This window comes from Pavona decussata, unplaced genomic scaffold (assembly GCF_977016875.1).
Source record: "Pavona decussata unplaced genomic scaffold, jaPavDecu1.1 SCAFFOLD_374, whole genome shotgun sequence".
NCBI lineage: Eukaryota > Metazoa > Cnidaria > Anthozoa > Scleractinia > Agariciidae > Pavona > Pavona decussata.
In genome coordinates this window covers 80001-97500 of record NW_028145749.1, presented here as the reverse complement: position 1 = coordinate 97500, position 17500 = coordinate 80001, and the positions used below count along the sequence as shown (strand labels likewise).

Sequence of the window (17500 nt, the reverse complement as noted above, 5' to 3'; positions counted from 1 at the left end):
GGCTGGAAATCATGATAAAAGAACCTGTGGTCAACCGGAGAATAGCACAAAAGGGATATGATGAGCACTGGTCAAGATTAAGATTAATTGCTGATTAAGTTAACAAACTACGGTACCCAAACTAACTGAACTAAACTGAACTGCACACTATGAACTCGGTCACCGCACATTTTTTACGGAATACGGAATGTCCTGGATAATTAAGGTGCTGGAGAAGGAGGACTTAAAATTTGCTAAAGGGATGTTCAAGCTCGTTAAGCTATAAACGTGTTAAGAATCAACTTAGTGGAAGTGACCATCAAGTTTGCACGAGAACTGAGATTTTAATGCCTTTCTTCCACAGCCTTGTATCTATTGATTGAGAAAGAGGTTAGTTTCTTATATTATTTATCCGTATTTCATCTTACTTAATAGCTTAAAGAAACACTGCGAGTAAAAGAGTTTGTTTAGAAATCGATAGCTTTCACAAAGCGTAATTAGCTACACGAACGATTTCAACTTTATAACTCGAAACCTCGAAGGTAAAATTTTTGAAATAAATTGTTGGTGATTCACAGCTTCTATATTCGTTTTCAATTTGAAGCAGTTAGTTGGCATAATTCATTTACATCATAAGCTTACCGCTTAGTTTCGCTCTTTTGTCCAGATTTCCCAGCCGTAATGATTCAAATGATACGGTAGAAAGTAAGTGGTTGTTTACTTACAGAAGTTATATATTCACTTTTCGTGGAAAATGCTTAGGGGCGTCTTGAGAACGTAGTTCGGTTATGAGTATCCTTCCAATGTTATTCCGCTGATTAAGAATTTCAAACCAAAAAGCTTTACTTTCGCGTCTAACGATAAAATTTTCAGTACACCGCTGCGGATGCTCGCTCGCCGAGATCCCGCCAGGGATTCCTCGCCGCATTTTTTTGGCCGTCGAAATTCTAATCTCACAGAGATCTCGCCACTAATCTCTCCGCGTTATTGGCCCCCGAGATTTGGCGAGATCTCGGCGCGTTTTTGGCCCCCGAGATTTTCATCTCGCCGAGATCTCGCCACTAATCTCGGCGCGTTTTTGGCCCCCGAGATTTTCATCTCGTCGAAGTCTCGCCTGTAATCTCGGCGCGTTTTTGGCCGAGATCTCGTCGATATGAAAATCCCGGCGGCCAAAAACGCGCCGAGATCTCGGCCGAGATCGCGGCGACATAAAAATCTCGGCGGTCAAAAACGCGCCGCGATCTCGCCGAGATCACACCCGAGATCGCGCCGAGATCGCAGCGAGATGAAAATCTCGGCGGCCAAAAACGCGCCGAGATCCCGGAAAAATTTTCACAAGGGGTGCGTCTTATAATATTAAATGATACTTAAAATATAGTACGCGCATATAATTTGTAGCGATTAAGAAAACAGCGCATCCTATAATATGAAGCGATCACTAAACTGTAGTATCCGCACCTAATTTGTCGAGATTATGTAAACATAGTGCGTCGTATAATATGAAGTGATTACTAAACTACATGTATAGTACGCGCATATAATTTGCAGCGATTAAGAAAACATAGTGCGTCGTAGAATATGAAGTGATACCTAAAATATAGTGGTCGCAAATATATTCCAGCGATTAAGAAAACATAGTGCGTCGTATAATATAAAGAGATACCTAAAATATAGTGCGCGCATATAATTTGTAGCGATTAAGAAAACATTATGCGTCGCATAATATGAAGTGATACCTAAAATATAGTACGCGCATATAATTTGCAGCGGTTAAGAAAACAGCGCCTCCTGTAAAGTGAAGCCATAACTAAACTGTAGTGCGCGCATATAATTTCTCGCAATTATTGAAACATAGTGCATTGTATAATATGCAGTGATACCTGAAATATAGTACGCGCATATAATTTGTAGAAATTAAGAAAACAAAGTGCGTCGCATAATATAACGCGATAAAAAAACTAAATGTATATATAAAATATAGTGCGTGCATATAATTTGTGGCGATTAAGAAAACGTAGTGCATCTTATAATATTAAGTCATACTTAAACATAGTACGTGCATATAATTTGTAGCGATCAAGAAAACATAGTGCGTCGCATAATATGAAGTGATACCTAAAATATAGTACGCGCATATAATTTGTTTCGATTAAGAAAACAGCGTATCCTATAATATAAAGCAATGACTAAACTGTAGTACGTGCAATATAATATTTAGCGATTAAGAAAACATAGTGCATTGTAGAATAGGAAGTGATACCTAAAATATAGTACGCGCATATGACTTTTGTAGCGATTAAGAAAACATAGTGCGTCGTATAATATTAAGTGATACCTAAACTACATGTATACGCATATAATTTGTAGCGGATAAGAAAACATAGTGCGTCTTATAATATTAAATGATACCTAACATATAGTACGCGCATATAATTTGTAGCGATTAAGAAAAAAGCGCATCCTATAATATGAAGCAATAACTAAACTGTAGTACGCGCATATAATTTGTCGCAATTATGTAAAATTAGTGCGTCGTACAATATGAAGCGATACGTAAACTACATGTATAGTACGCGCATATAATTTGCAGTGATTAAAAAAACATAGTGCGTCGTATAATATGAAGTGCTGCCTAAAATATAGTGGTCGCATATATATTGTAGCGATTAAGAAAACAAAGTGCGTCGTACAATATCAAGAGATACCTAAAATATAGTGCGCGCAAATAATTTGTAGCGATTAAAAAAACATAATGCGTCCCATAATATGAAGTGATAGCTAAAATATAGTATGCGCATATAATTTGTATCGATTAAGAAAATATAGCGCATTCTATAATATGAAGCAATAACTTAACTGTAGTACGTGCAACATAATTTGTAGCGATTAAGAAAACATAGTGCAGAGTAGAATATGAAGTGATACCTAAAATATAGTATGCGCATATGATTTGTAGCAATTAAGAAACCATAGTGTGTCGTATAATATGAAGATATACCTAAAATATAGTGCACGCAGATAACTTCTAGCGATTAACAAAACATAGTGCGTCGTATAATATTAAGTGATACCTAAAATATAGTATAAGCATATAACTTGCAGCGGTTAAGAAAACATAGTGCCTCTTATAATATTAAGTGATACCTAAAAGATAGTACGCGCATATAATTTGTAGCTATTAAGAAAACATAGCACATCCTATAATACGAAGCGATAACTAAACTGTAGTACGCACATATAATTTCTCGCCATTATGAAAACACAGTGCGTCGTATAATATGAAGTGAGACTTAAAATATAATACGCGCATATAATTTGTAGCAATTAAGAAAACAAAGTGCGTCGTTTAATATGAAGCAATAGGTAAACTACAGTGCACGCATATAATTTGTCGCAATTAAGAAAACATAGTGCGTCGGATAATATGAAGTGATACCTAAAATATAGTGCATGCATATAACTTGTAGCGATTAACAAAACATAATGGGTAGTATAATATTAAGTGATACTTAAAATATAGTACGCTCATATAATTTCTAGCTATTAAGAAAAGATAGCGCATCCTATAATATGAAGCAATTACTAAACTATAGTACGCGCTATAAAATTGGTGGCGATTAAGAAAACATAGTGCGTTGTATAATATAAAGTAATACCTAAAATATAGTGCACGCATATAACTTGTAGCGATTAACAAAACATAGTGCGTGGTATAATATTAAGTGATACCTAAAATATAGTACGTGCATATAATTTGTAGCAATTAAGAAAACAAAGTGCGTCGTATAATATGAAGCGATAACTGAACTAAAGTGCGCACATATAATTTGAAACAATCAAGAAAACATAGTGCGTCCCATAATATGAAGCAATTACTAAACTATAGTACGTGCATATAATTTGTAGCGATTAAAAAAACATAGTGCGTTTTATAATACAAAGTGATACCTAAAATATAGTGCATGCATATAACTTGTAGCGGTTATCAAAACATAGTCTGTCGTATAATATTAAGTACTTCCTAAAATATGGTACGCGCATATAATTTGTAGCTATTAAGAAAACAGAGCGCATCTTATAATATGAAGCAATTACTAAACTATAGTACGTGCATATAATTTGTAGCAATTAAGAAAACATCGTGCGTTGTATAATATGAAGTGATACCTAAAACATAGTGCACGCATATAACTTGTAGCGATTAATAAAACATAGTGCGTCGTATAATATTAAGTGATACCTAAAATATAGTACCCGCATATAATTTGTACCGATTAAGAAAACATAGTGCGTCGTATAATATGAAGTGATATGTAAAATATAGTGCTCGCATATAATTTGTGGCGATTAAGATAGTTTTACAGCACAAATGTAAAACGCAGTTAATGGAGCGTGACACTCAATGCCCTGTGGGCTCTAAGTGTTACTGTAATGTATCGGTCAACGGTTGTACCTTTATCTTTATCTCTTTGTTGTCTCGTTAATTGTTAGGATCCATTGTAACATTTCGTGACTGTCTCATTGCAGTTTATTTCATGCTTGCTAAGTGGTTCGATTGGTAAATACCCCCATTCATTGGGGGGATACACGCTTGCGTGTATCTGTGGCAGTTAAGTCTGCGCAGCGACTTCCCCAAGCAAGCTCAATTTATTGTTTTTCTCATTTTCTACTGGCCAACAGTCTTGTCCGATCCAGCTCTGCTGGGGAGATAGGTAAGGCCCTATAAGTCGTCTAGTCACTAGGTGTTTGCATATTGCTGGCCTGAGGTTTCAGCTCGTAGTGCTGCCGCAGTAGCGCGTTGCTGGCCAAGGTTACAGCTCGTAGCGCTTCTAGTTTTTTCTGACCTGCCAATACTCTTCGTAAATTGGCGCGTTGCTGGCCTCAGGTATGCTGCCGCAGCAGTGTGTGGTCCAAGGTTGCAGTTCGTAGTGCCAAGAAGTGAGGCTTTGAAATGGTCATGCAAGCGAAGTCGCCTGTCGTGCCAATCACTGAGCGGTGTCCCCCCATTACGCCAAAAGGTGTGGTTGTCTTGCTTTTAGTCATAGTTTGTTCTTAAATCAGCCAAGCAAATATAAATATAGTCTCAACAAAGTTAGTTATACATTATCCGGAACAGCGACATTAATAAAACCTAGCGCGTTGTATAATATGGAGCAATAACTAATTTGTAGCAATTAAGAAAACATAGCGCGTCGTATAATATCAAGTGATACCTAAAAATAGTATGCGCATATAATTTGAACAAATTAAGAAAACATATAGTGCGTTGTATAATATGAAGTGATACCTAAAATATAGTATGCGCAAATAATTTGTAGCAATTACGAAAACATAGTGCATCGCATAATGTGAAGTAATACCTAAAATATAGTACGCGCATATAATTTGTAGCGATTAAGAAAACATATGGCGTCGTATAATATGAAGTGACACCTAACATATAGTACGCGCATATAATTTGTAGCAATTAAGAAACTGTAGTGCATCGTATAATATGTAGCGATACCTAACATATAGTACGTGCATATAATTTGTAGCGGTTAAGAAAACATAGTGCGTCGTATAATATTAAGTGATACCTAAAATATAGTACGCGTATATAATTTGTAGCGATTATGAAAACATAGTGCATCGTATAATATGAAGTGATACCTAAGATATTAGTACGCTCATATAATTTGTAGCAATTAAGAAAACAAAGTGCATCGTATAATATAAATTGATACCTAAAATATAGTACGCACATATAATTTGTAGCGGTTAAGAAAGCATAGTTTGACTTATAATATGAAGTGATACCTAAAATATAGTACGAGCATATAATTTGTAGAGATTAACAAAACATAGCGCGTCCTATAATATGAAGCGATAACTAAACTGTAGTACGCACATATAATTTGTTCCGATTATGAAAACATAGTGCGTTGTATCATATGATGGGCGAGTAATGGCGGAATAGGACGTTTGCGTTTGTCGTCCGCTTGCGATAGCATTTTTCGAAAAGGATAAATGGCCAATGTATTGAAACGTTATATGTCAAGACGTAGAAATAGATCCCCTAATTCCTCAGAAGACTCCAACAACTCTCCGGAAAAAAAGAAAGCTAAAAGTCAAGTTCAGAATAGTTCTGTCGAAGAAGAAGGGGACGACATCTTGAAAGCTCTTACAATGTCGGAAAATGTCAGTCGCCAGTTGGAGCAGATACTAGAAAAGTTGACAAAACTGGACAGTATCGAAAATGCCTTGGAGAAGATTGAAGCAAAATTAGAAAATTTAGAGTCAAGAACAAAGGTACTGGAGGATGCCCAACATGGCAACGAACACGAAATAGCTGTCATGAAGGATAACATTAAGATGAAGGAAAAGAATCTTGAAGACGTCACTGCAAAACAAGCAGCCTCCGAGGCAGAATTGGCCAACTTGACACGTCAAATGAGAGCCCTTGAAAAGAAAACGGATGACCTACACACAAAAAATCTTTATCTTGAAGCGTACTCGAGACGCGAAAACATCAAATTTATGAACGTCAAAGAGACTGCTACAAGAGATCAAAGGGAAGACACCGAACAAGTTCTACGAAATTTCTTGGAACAAGAGCTTGGCTTCTTAAATGCAAGGGATGTAGAGATGCAAAGAGTACATCGCGTCGGGAAGAGCAGAGACGGAAAACCAAGACCGATTCTCGCTCGCTTCTTGCGCTTTCAAGACTGCGAGAAGTTATTAGCCCTGGGACGCCGCCTGCAGGGAACCGGATATCAAATGTTCAGGGATCTTCCGACAGAAGGAAACCTCAGATCGAGACTTTGAAACTAGCACGAAGAAACGGTATCCCCGCTTCTTTCAGCGCTTCACAACCGGACAAGTTATTTGTTAGAGGAAAATTTTGGCCGGTAGGTAAACAACTCGATGTATAACGACACAAATGTGATACGAAAATAGCACTTTAACATTGCTTTGTCGAAGGCGGACGCAACTAACTAAACGTTAAACTACCAAGCTGTTTGCTACTTCTCGCCGTGCCTTACTGATGTTTTTAATATCTACTGTCTGTCTGTTTTTGTTTTTGTTTACCTTTTTTGGATTATTATTTTTGTGCACGTTTCATGTAAGTGTTCATTTTTGTGTTGAAGTTAAACGTCTTTTGAGGGAGTGCCACCAGTTCCGTATGACATATTTGACACAAACCAGCGCAAAAAAACGGATCTTAAGATAGCATCAATAAATATTAGAGGTTTGGGAGACAAGGTAAAACGACAAGAAACTTTCAAATGGCTCCGAGAAAAAAAATATTCAATCTTCTTTGTTCAAGAAGCGCATTGTTCGAACAGCAGCATGCATGACTGGCGGGCTGAATGGGGCTATCAAGCTCTTTTCAGCTGCTGTTCCAGCAAAAAGGCAGGTGTCGCAATATTATTCAACAATAATTTTGCTTTTCAAATCTCTAAAAGTTACGTCGACCCCGAGGGACGTTTTGTGATATGTGACTTAAACTCAAGTGGGAAACAGATAACACTGGCAAATATCTATGCTCCAAATGATGACAATCCAAATTTTTTCACAACATTCTTTGAGCATTTAACGGACTTCAATTGTGAGGACATTATAGTAGGAGGTGACTTTAATTTGGTTTTGGATGTTGAGAAAGACAAAAAAGGCGGCCTTGCCAGAACTCATTATAAATCTTTGGAAGTTATTAATAACTTCTCTGAAAACTTAGACCTAGTTGACGTCTGGAGAGCTCTAAATCCGAACTCTCTGAGATATACATGGCGACAAAGGAAACCTGAAATCCACTGTAGACTTGACTTTTTTCTAATTAGTCAATGTACGCTTTGTAACACCATCAATGCTGATATATTACCAGGCTACAAAACGGATCATTCTATGATTACTTTACACATTTCACTACACTCCAACACAAGAGGCCGAGGGTTCTGGAAACTCAACACCTCGTTTTTATCAGATAAAAATTACGTAGATCAAATCAAATCAGTTATAGTGAAAACCAAAGAAGAATATGAGAAAGATGATACTGTTGATCCAAACCTTCTATGGGAAATGATAAAGATGAAAGTGAGAGAAGCATCCATGAAATACGGTGCAACAAAGAAAAGGAATCTAGGATCAAAACAAATTGAAGTTGAAAAAAAAATTAAGGTGTTAGAAGGACAATTAGCCGATACTCTTTCGGACGGAGAACAAAAAGAGAGAAATTGGACAGAGTTAGAAACGAAAAGGCGTGAATTAGAAACAATAAGCAAACAAAAGGTGCGATTTTGAGGTCAAAATCTCGGTGGTACAACGAAGGTGAAAAAAATACTGCATATTTTCTCAATCTTGAGAAAAGGCACTGCAAACAAGGAACAATCACTCAACTGAAAGACGATGAAGATAAATTAATTTTGTCAGACAAAGAGATATTATCAGAGTGTGAGTCCTACTACAAAACTCTTTATAGCTCTAAGGTCAATGAAGATTCTGCAGAAACCTTTTTTTCGCCTCTACAAAATGGAACGTTTCTAAATAATGAAGAGCAGCTCTTTTGCGAAGGACCCCTTAACTTGAAAGAATGTCTAGGAGCTTTAAAAGACATGGTATCTGAGAAAACGCCAGGCACAGATGGCCTCCCTTGTGAATTTTACAAAGTTTACTGGAATGATATAGGAGAAATTTTAATCAAGGCTCTTAACTACTCATACGATACAGGTAGTCTTTCAATATCACAAAGACGTGGAATTGTTAAACTCATACCGAAAAAGGATGCTGACCTGACTTCAATTAAGAATTGGCGAACAATAACACTACTTAACTGTGATTATAAGATTGCGTCGAAAGCCGTTGCAAGTCGATTTAAGGCGTTTCTTCCTAAACTCATTTCTGAAGACCAAACAGGTTTTATAAGAGGCAGAAATATGAGCGAGAATATACGCACCATAGACAGCATTATTAAACACACAGCAGAAAACAACACCCCAGGGATTCTACTCTTCCTCGATTTTGAGAAAGCTTTTGATACCTTAGAGTGGTCTTTTATAAATAAAACTTTACAACATTTTGGTTTTGGTTCGTCGCTGCTAAGGTGGACCAAACTCTTTTACAGTGATATTGAAAGCTGTATCTTGAATAATGGCTGGTCAAGTAATTTCTTTCAACTTAGTTGAGGAGTTAGGCAAGGCTGTCCTTTGTCGCCTTATCTATTCGTCCTCTCCGTTGAGGTACTTGCTGCTGAAGCTATTCGAAGGAAAAAAGAAATAGCAGGTATAAAGATAAATGGAACAGAGTTAAAATTGAGCCAGTTTGCAGATGACACAACACTGATCTTGGATGGTTCAGAAGAGTCTTTTATTGAATCTTTACTCCTTATAGACGCTTTTGGGAATATATCTGGCCTCAGGCTCAACAATAAGAAGACAGAAGCTCTATGGATTGGGTCTAGAGTTGACTGCGAACATAGGCTCTGCCCGGAAAAAGATTTCAAATGGCCAAAGAAAAAAGTTAAAGCTCTAGGCGTGTGGTTTTCAACAGACCCAAATATCATGCTCTCTCTGAATTATACCGAAAAGGTTAAAAAAATTAATTCTATCATGGAATGCTGGAAATTTCGTAGGCTCACTTTATTGGGAAAAATTGTAGTTTTAAAAAGCCTTGTTGCGTCGCAATTAGTCTATAGACTCTCTCCCTTGCAAACTAATCATGAAGCGATCAAAGAGATAAACTCATTGTTTTATGCCTTTTTATGGAATGGTAAGGGAGATAAAGTCAAGCGCAAAATAAGGATTAATGACTACACAAATGGAGGCCTGAAAATGTTGGACATAGCATCATTTAATAACGCTCTAAAGGTGGTCTGGATTAAAAAATATCTCGATCCGGAAAACAATGGCAAATGGAAATGTTTCTTTGACTTGCAACTTGAAAAATTCGGAGGTAATGCACTTCCCAAAGGAAACCTTAATTTAAAGGATATTAAAGACTTAAAAATTTCAGACCCCTTTGTAAAAGAAATTGTTGAAATTTGGTCAGAGGTTTGTTTTGAGGAAACAATAACGTCCGACGATCACTTCTTGTCGTCCCCTTTGTGGCACAACTCATTAATACGAATACAGAACAAACCTGTAATGTATTACGACTGGATATCTAAAGGAATAACACAAGTCAAACATCTATTGGATGACTCCTGCAGCTTTCTTTCTCTACAGGCATTTCAAAATAAATATGATTTTCAGGTCCGACCATTATCCTTCTTTGGAGTAATTTCTGCAGTGAACCGTTTATGCAGACCTAAGACAAAGACCCAGATTAAATATGAGAGTTTCTGGCTCAAATTACTGAAAACTCAAAAACCGTCTCAATTTGTTTACCACAAGCTTGTTTTAAAAAAAAGTGAGCAGCCGATCTCATCTCAGGAAAAATGGAAGAAGGACATAGTTTCTGGCCCCAACAATTATTTTAATTGGAAAATGGCCTATCAAACATCCTTTAAGTGCACCAGGAATTCCAAATTTATTTATTTTAATTTCAAATTTCTACATCGTCGTTTAGCAACAAATAGTTTTCTGCAAAAAATTGGAATTAAGGATAATGACAAATGCACTTTTTGTCATAATGAAAGAGAGAACTTAATACACCTTTTCTGGGAATGTGAAAAAACAAAATCTTTCTGGGCTGATGTTTCGACTTGGATAAAATCCTCTCAAAGACCATTAGAAAAGAGCCAATTAACTATAGAGACAGCCTTGGGTGTGAGGCCAGATAGCTCAGATTACAAACTCCAAATCAACTTCATATGTCTAACTGCAAAATATTTTATCTGGCTATGCCACTCAAAAGGACAAGACCCAATAATAGGTAGGTTTTTACATTTAATAAAGCAAACCTATGAAATAGAAAAAAACTGTAGAACAGCAGAAAAGAAATGGGATCTTTTGGTGCCTTACCTACAACCTGAAACCTAAGTCTCTGTATTTTTTGTTTTTGTTTTTTTCTATCTTTGTGATCTTGACTGGTTGCACTTCCCCACAGTTTTATATACAATATTATACATAGCTTTAGTAATCTTACTGCGAGTAGTGTTTTGTAAATAGTTTGGTGTAGTGTAAGTAACGTATTTCGAGTAAGATTAGATTCATAATTTCTATAGTAATTAGAACTGTTACATGTATTAGGCATATTTTTTTGTCAGTAGCGTTAGTAAATTGTAATAGTGTAGTTTTAGCTGTTGTATTGTAAGTTCATATTAATGTTTGTACAGTAAAAAAAACTTTCTAGATACATAATCCTGTAGCTGTTGTAATATAAGTATTTAACTAAGTTTATTATTTAACTAAGCCTATAATAATTGTAAGTAGTTTTGTGTTGCTAATAAAGTGCTCAAAAAAAAAATGAAGTGATGCCTAAAATATATTGCGCGCATATAATTTTTAGAAATTAAGAAAACATAGTACGTCGTGTACTATGAAGCAATTACTAAACAATAGTAAGCGCATATAATTTGTAGCATTTAAGAAAACATAGCGCATCCTATAATATGAAGTAATACCTAAAATAAAGTGCGCGCATATAATTTGTAGCGATTATGAAAACATAGTGCGTCGTATAATATGAAGTGATACCTAAGATATTAGTACGCTCATATAATTTGCGCGTCGTACAATATGAAGCAATAACTAATTTGTCGCGATTATGAAAACATAGCGCATCATAAAATATGAAGTGATACCTAAAATATAGTATGCGCATATGATTTGTATCGATTAAGAAAATATAGCGCATTCTATAATATGAAGCGATAACTAAACTGTAGTACGCACATATAATTTGTTGCGACTATGAAAACATAGTGCGTCGTATAATATTAAGTGATACCTAAAATATAGTACGCGCATATAATTTGTAGCGATTAGGAAAACATAGCGCGTCGTACAATATGAAGCAATAACTAATTTGTCGCGATTATGAAAACATAGCGCATCGTAGAATATGAAGTGATACCTAAAATATAGTACGCGCACATGATTTGTAGCAATTAACAAACCATAGTGTGTCGTATAATATGAAGTGATACCTAAAATATAGTGCACGCATATAACTTGTAGCGATTAACAAAACATAGTGCGTCGTATAATATTAAGTGATACCTAAAATATAGTACCCGCATATAATTTGTTCCGATTAAGAAAACATAGTTCCTCGTATAATATGAAGTGATATGTAAAATATAGTGCTCGCATATAATTTGTGGCGATTAAGATAGTTTTACAGCACAAATGTAAAACGCAGTTAATGGAGCGTGACACTCAATGCCCTGTGGGCTCTAAGTGTTACTGTAATGTATCGGTCAACAATTGTACCTTTATCTTTATCTCTTTGTTGTCTCGTTAATTGTTAGGATCCATTGTAACATTTCGTAACTGTCTCATTGCAGTTTATTTCATGCTTGCTAAGTGGTTCGATTGGTAAATACCCCCATTCATTGGGGGGATAGACGCTCGCGTGTATCTGTGGCGGTTAAGTCTGCGCAGCGACTTCCCCAAGCAAGCTCAATTTATTGTTTTTCTCATTTTCTACTGGCCAACAGTCTTGTCTGATCCAGCTCTGCTGGGGAGATAGGTGAGGCCCTATAAGTCGTCTAGTCACTAGGTGTTTGCGTGTTGCTGGCCTGAGGTTTCAGCTCGTAGTGCTGCCGCAGTAGCACGTTGCTGGCCAAGGTTACAGCTCGTAGCGCTTCTAGTTTTTTCTGACCTGCCAATACTCTTCGTAAATTGGTGCGTTGCTGGCCTCAGGTATGCTGCCGCAGCAGTGTGTGGTCCTAGGTTGCAGCTCGTAGTGCCAGGAAGTAAGGCTTTGAAATGGTCATGCAAGCGAAGTCGCCTGTCGTGCCAATCACTGAGCGGTGTCCCCCCATTACGCCAAAAGGTGTGGTTGTCTTGCTTTTAGTCATAGTTTGTTCTTAAATCAGCCAAGCAAATATAGTCTCAACAAAGTTAGTTATACATTATCCAGAACAGCGACAATAATAAAACCTAGCGCGTTGTATAATATGGAGCAATAACTAATTTGTAGTAATTAAGAAAACAAAGTGCATGGTATAATATGAATTTATACCTAAAATATAGTACGCACATATAATTTGTAGCGATTAAACAAACATAGTGCGTCGTAGAATATGAAGTGACACCTAAAATATAGTACGCGCATATAATTTGTAGCAATTAAGAAACCATAGCACGTCGTATAATATGAAGTGACACCTAAGATATAGTACGCGCATATAATTCGTAGCAATTAAGCAAACAAAGTGCATCGTATAATATGAAGCGATAACTAAACTATAGTGCGCGCATATAATTTGAAGCAATTAAGAAAACATAGTTCATCGTATCATATGAAGTGATACCTAAAATATAGTACGTGCATATAATTTGTAGCTATTAAGAAAACATAGCACATCCTATAATATTAAGTAATACCTAAAATATAGTACGCCCAAATAATTTGTAACGATTATGAAAACATAGTGCTTCGTATAATATGAAGTGATACCTAAGATATTAGTATGTTCATGTAATTTGTAGCAATTAAGAAAACAAAGTGCATCGTATAATATGAATTTATACCTAAAATATAGTACGCACATATAATTTGTACCGATTAAGAAAACATAGTGCGTCGTAGAATATGAGGTGACATCTAAAATATAGTACGCGCATATAATTTGTAGCAATTAAGAAACCATAGCACGTGGTATAATAGGAAGTGATACCTAAAATATAATACACGCATATAGTTTGTAGCAATCAAGCAAACAAAGTGCATCGTATATTATGAAGCGATAACTAAACTATAGTGCGCGCATATAATTTGAAGTAATTAAGAAAACATAGTTCGTCGTATCATATGAAGTGATATTTAAAATATAGTACGTGCATATAATTTGTAGCGATTAAGAAAACATAGCGCGTCGTACAATATGAAGCAATAACTAATTTGTCGCGATTATGAAAACATAGCGCATCATATAAAATGAAGAGATACCTAAAATATAGTATGCGCATATAATTTGTATCGATTAACAAAATATAGCGCATTCTATAATATGAAGCGTATAACTAAACTGTAGTATTCACATATAATTTGTCGCGATTATGAAAACATAATGCGTCGTATAATATTAAGTGATACCTAAAATATAGTACGCGCATATAATTTGTAGCGGTGAAGAAAACATAGTTTGACTTATAATATGAAGTGATACCTAAAATATAGTACGAGCATATAATTTGTATCGATTAAGAAAACATAGCACATCCTATAATATGAAGCAAAAACTAAACTGTAGTACGCGCATTTAATTTGTAGGGATTAAGAAAACATAGTACATCATAGAATATGAAGTGATACCTAAAATACACTACGCGCATATGATTCGTAGCAATTAAGCAGACAAAGTGTGCCGTCTAATATGAAGCAATAACTAAACTATAGTGCGCAAATATAATTTAAAGCAATTAAGAAAACAAAGTGCATTGTATAATATGAATTGATACCTAAAATATAGTACGCACATATAATTTGTAGCGATTATAAAAACATAGTGCGTCGTAGAATATGAATCGACACCTAAAATATAGTACGCGCATATAGTTTGTAGCGGTTAAGAAAACATAGCCCGTCGTATAATATTAAGTGATACCTAAAATATAGTACGCGCATATAATTTGTAGCAATTAAGCAAACAAAGTGCATCGTATAATAAGAAGCGATAACTAAACTATAGTGCGCGGATATAATTTGAAGCAATGAAGAAAACATAGTTCGTCGTATCATATGAAGTTATACCTAAAATATAGTACGTGCATATAATTTGTAGCTATTAAGAAAACATAGCACATCCTATAATATAAAGCGATAACTAAACTGTAGTACGCACATATAATTTGTTGCGATTATGAAAGCATAGTGCGTCGTATAATATTACATGATACCTAAAATATAGTACGCGCATATAATTTGTAGCAATTAAGAAAACAATAGCGAGTCGTATAATATGAAGTGATACCTAAAATATAGTACGCGCATATAGTTTTTAGCGGTTAAGAAAACATAGCGTGTCGTGTAATAATAAGTGATACCTAAAATATAGTACGCGCATATAATTTGTAGCGATTATGTAAACATACTGTATCATATAATATGAAGTGATACCTAAAATGTAGTATGCGCACATAATTTGTTCAATAATGAAAACAAAGTGCGTCGTATAATATGAAGCGTTAATAAACTACATGTATAGTATGCGCATACAACTTGTTGCAATTAAGAAAACATAGTTCGTCGTGTAATATGAAGCAATTACTAGACTATAATACGCGCATAAAATTTGTAGCATTTAAGAAAACATAGAACATCCTATAATATGAAGTGATACCTAAAATATAGTGCATGCATATAATTTGTAGCGATTATGAAAACCTAGTGTATCGAATAATATGAAGTGATACCTAAACTATAGTATCCGCATAAAATTTGTAGCAAATAAGAAAACAAAGTGTGTCATCTAATTTGAAGTGATACCTAAAATATAGTACGCGCATATAATTTGTAGCAATGAAGAAACCATAGTGCGTCGTATAATATGTGGTGATACCTAAAATATAGTACACGCATATAATTTAAAGCGGTTAAGAAAACATAGTGCTACTTATAATATTAAGTGATACCTAAAATATAGTACGCGCATATAATTTTTAGCAATTAGGCAAACAAACTGCGTCGTATAATATGAAGTGCTAACTAAACTATACTGTGCGCATATAATTTGAAGCAATTAGGAAAACATAGAGCGTCGTATAATATGAAGTGATACGTAAAATATAGTACGCGCATATAATTTGTAGCTATAATTTTTTTTGAAAACATAGTCTATCGTAGAATATGAGGTGATACCTAAAATATAGTACGCGCATATAATTTGTATCGATTAAGAAAACAGCACATCCTATAATATAAAGCAATAACTAAACTGTAGTAGGCACTTATAATTTGTCGCGATTATGAAAACATAGTGCGTCGTATAATATGAAGTGATACCTAAAATAGAGTACGCGCATATAATTTGAAGCGATTAACAAAACATAGTCTATCGTAGAATATGAAGTGATACCTAAAATATAGTACGCGAATATAATTTGTAGCGATTAAGAAAACATAATGCGTCGCATAATATGAAGTGATACCTAAAATATAGTACGCGCATATAATTTTTATCGATTAAGAAAACAGCGCATCCTATAATATGAAGCAAGAACAAAACTGTAGTAAGCGCAATATAATTTTTAGGGATTAAGAAAACATAGTGCATTGTAGAATATGAATTGATACCTAAAATATAGTACGCGCATATGATTTGTAGCAATTAACAAACCATAGTGCGTCATATAATATAAAGTAATACCAAAATTATAGTACGCGCATAAAATTTGTAGCGATTAAGAAAACATAGTGCGTCGTATAATATTAAGTGATAGCTAAAATATAGTACACGCATATAATTTGTAGCGGTTAAGAAAACATAGTGCGTCTTATAATATTAAATGATACCTAAAATATAGTACGCGCATATAATTTGAAGCGATTAAGAAAACAGCGCATTGTATAATATGAAGCAATAACTAAACTGTAGTACGCGCATATAATTCGTCGCAATTATTTAAACATAGTATGTCGAGTAATATGATGTGATACCGAAAATATAGTACGCGAACATAATTTGTAGCAATTAAGAAAACAAAGTGTTTCGTATAATATGAAGCAATAACTAAACTTCAAGTATAGTACGCGCATATAATTTGTAGCGATTAAGAAAACATAGGGCTTCGTATAATATGAAGTGACACCTAAAATATAGTACGCGCATATAATTTGTCGCAATTAAGAAAACAAAGTGCTTCGTATAATATGAATTGATACATAAAATATAGTATGCACATATAATTTGTAGCGATTAAGAAAAGGCCAACATTATGACATAAGCATAATGTGATTTTATCTCGAGGCCCGTGATAGTTAAGTATTTAGGTGTGCCGTTGCATGGGGTAAGGAGCGTTGTCAATCATAGAACTTAAGCCAATGAAATGAGGTCATATCTAATAACACCGAGGTTAGAGGCAAGATCAATTTATCTGGTGGTCCTTCTCGCCTTCATTCCCATCGTGTTAACATCCGAACGCAGATCTCCGGTACTGTAGAAGAATTATTTTTCCCGCCCCCTCCCCATGCTCCGGCCTTTCTTTTTAGGCTTTTGTTGCCTTTTAATATGACTTGGCTCTTTGCCGATATTTAACCCCACCTTTGCTTAAGAGATTGCGTGATGTTTATTATATCGATGTTCTTGATGTCAGGTGAAATAAAAGCGTCACTTTGTGGCCAATTTATCCCACATTAGCAGTTATCATTTTATCTCCCGTCAATCTTGTCAGCAAACTAGTGCGACGTCACGCAGAGCTTCGGGTCCCGTTTCAGT

The 17500-nt window shown here is 35.3% G+C and overlaps 2 long non-coding RNA genes across 2 annotated transcripts in view; both read left to right on the top strand.

Moving 5' to 3' along the window:
* Positions 1-17134, top strand: part of LOC146452303 (uncharacterized) — an 85483-nt gene extending 68349 nt beyond the window's left edge. The window contains exon 4 of the long non-coding RNA XR_014859788.1: positions 16992-17134. This is a non-coding gene — a long non-coding RNA (uncharacterized LOC146452303). The remainder of the gene's footprint in view (positions 1-16991) is intronic.
* Positions 17135-17149: 15 nt separating this feature from the next.
* The window catches only part of LOC146452302 (uncharacterized), a 47782-nt gene continuing 47431 nt past the window's right edge, over positions 17150-17500 (top strand). The window contains exon 1 of the long non-coding RNA XR_014859789.1: positions 17150-17500. This exon is cut by the window's right edge and continues 27 nt beyond it. This is a non-coding gene — a long non-coding RNA (uncharacterized LOC146452302).